Source organism: Nannospalax galili, unplaced genomic scaffold, assembly GCF_000622305.1.
Source record: "Nannospalax galili isolate Female #2095 unplaced genomic scaffold, S.galili_v1.0 scaffold1046, whole genome shotgun sequence".
Lineage (NCBI taxonomy): Eukaryota > Metazoa > Chordata > Mammalia > Rodentia > Spalacidae > Nannospalax > Nannospalax galili.
Window position 1 is genome coordinate 341815 of NW_008354526.1, and position 2566 is coordinate 344380.

A 2566-nucleotide genomic window follows, 5' to 3' on the forward strand; every position below is an offset into this window, starting at 1 on the left:
GAAATAAAAAATTTTTTAAGGAAAGAAAAAGAAAAAAAAAAAAAAAAAAAAAAAAAACCCAAACCAAAACAAACAAAAACCACCCTGAGCTAGCTGGGTCCTCTTGTGAGGAAACTGGATATTCTAGTAGTATGTTTCTACTAACATCTTACCAGAATTGAAGCACCTGTGTACCCTGGCTATTAGACATTCTAGAAAGTTATATATATAATTCTTAGAAGTTGACTTTATGTAAACACAATTGATATTTCACCCATTTAAAGTGGATGATTTTTTTTGTAGATGCATTAACCACAATCTAATTCAACTAGTTTTGTTTTGACTTTTGTGTTTTTAGTTTTGAGACAGGGCCTCACTATATGAAGCCTAGGCTATTCCCAAACCATGTGGCTCAGGCTGATCTTGAACTTGCAATCCTCCTCCTATTTTTTGCTTTTTAAATTTTTAAAACATTATGTGTATGAGTGTTTTGCCTGCATGTATGTAAATGCACCATGTGCATACAGTACCCATGGATGCCAAAAGAGGGTGTCATATTCCCTGGAACTGAAATTACTAATGGTTGTTAGCCACCATGTGGGTTCTAGGAACCAAACCCAGGTCCTGTGTAAGAGCAACCAGTGCTCTTAACTGCTGAGCCATCTCTTCAGCCCCTCAACTTGGACTTTAGATTAGCAAGTGCCATTATTTGAGGAGAAAAACTGGTAAGGATCAGTGCCTAAACTTTGAGCTTACTTCATCCAGAAGCTCTACTGTTCCATTGTAATTGTTGTTACCTTGACTTCTGGCCCTACTCTTTTTGTATCAACCCATATTTGGGCTTGCAAAGCTAGGTGTGCTCTCTGTACTTGGCATGTAAAACCTGCCACAAGGTGTCTTTGCTCTGGCTTTATGATCTAACTTTCTAGCGTCTTTGACCTCTGGAGGTAAGCTAAAGATTCATTATATATCTGTAGAAATTCTTATTAAAAGAGCTTAAGCATTCAGCTAATGATATGTGGAATTTGGACTATATTCTATATTTTGTGTTTTTATATTTGCATTTACAAAGTTTGGTTACTTTTTTTCCCCTTTTTTTGAGATAGAATCTCACTATGTAGCCTGGCCAGCCTAGTACTCTTGATCCTCTGGCCTCAGCCACTCCAGTACTGAGCTTATATATACCACCCAGCTAGAAGCTTGAACTGTTTTTAGTTTTTAGATTGTATTATTTTGTATGTGTACATGTGGAGGTTAATACCAGGTGTTCTCAGGCACTTTCCATCCTATTCATCTTTTTGAGTCATGCTCTCTCATTGAACTGCAGCTCTCTGATTCAGCTAGTCTAGCTAGTCAGCAAGCCTCCTGAATCCTCCCGTCTCCCCACCACTGGGAATATAGGCATGCACTGCCACAGCCATCTTTTATGTGAGTGTTAGGGATTCAATTTGGGTCCTTATGCTTGCATGGCAAACACTTTACTGATTGAATCCTCTTTCCAGCCCCTAGAGGTTTGTCAACTTTAACACTATATAGTCACAGAAACACTTGAGGTATATCTAAAGAATGCTTTAGACACTGTTTTCAGTGACTTAGAGAGCAAGGTACTTGCTAGAGACTAGTGGGCTCAAGGGGGAATTGGTCATAGTTTCTGGCTCCACAAAAGCACCAGAGTTTCTGTTATGAGTGACGTTCCTTCAGCCCTAACTTGGCAACAGCCAGAATGGCTTTGGTCTGACCATAATGTCAGGAAGTGCAATGCACAATACATGTGTTTTTGTGTTGGAATCTCTAGGCTGTGACCCTTTGGCCATTGCTCCCTTCCCTCAAGACCCACAGATGACTTAGCTGAAGGAGAGGGCAGCTTTATTTGGTCTGGCAGCCATTCCTGGTCACCTAAGCAGACTTTCGTTTCTTTCTCTTTTTTTGGGGGGGGGTGAACCAATGACTTTTATTGGGGTTATTTACAGGAGCAGAAATGACTCAAAGATGGCTTCACCACCAAAGGTCCCCCCTCCCCCAGCAGCATGAGTGACAGCTCACAAAAGCAGGAACCCTGGAGCACACCGCACAACCTACAGGCTGCTCACCAGCTTGGAGAGTGTCCTTTGCAGACAACTCAGCTGGTCTCTGATTCTTTTATTTCATTTTTTAAATAAATAATTTATCGAGAATTTCATATATTCATGTAAGGTATTTTGATCAGATCCATGCCCACTCCCTCCCCTCCAGCTCCTCCCATAACTTCCCATCACTTTTTTTCTGATGACTTTGTGTACTCTTCTTCTTTGATTTATTTATTTATTATGGGGCTTTTGGCTACTCTAATATTCCTCCTTCTGAAGAGGTAGCCCTAAAATCTTTCAAGGATTAGATAAAAGCTTCCAAATATTTTTGACATTTTTGGCCTTTGGAACGGAGGAGGTTGCTTAAGAGGCCCAAGGACATTGTGAGTTTTAGCCAGGAAACTGGCTACTTTTCCTTGGGGTCTTTTTACCCTAACTGCCTAGCCAATTCCTACCTTCTATTCTTATCACACCGTCCTCTGAAGAGGTTACCCAAATTGCCAATAGGGAATCGGGACACA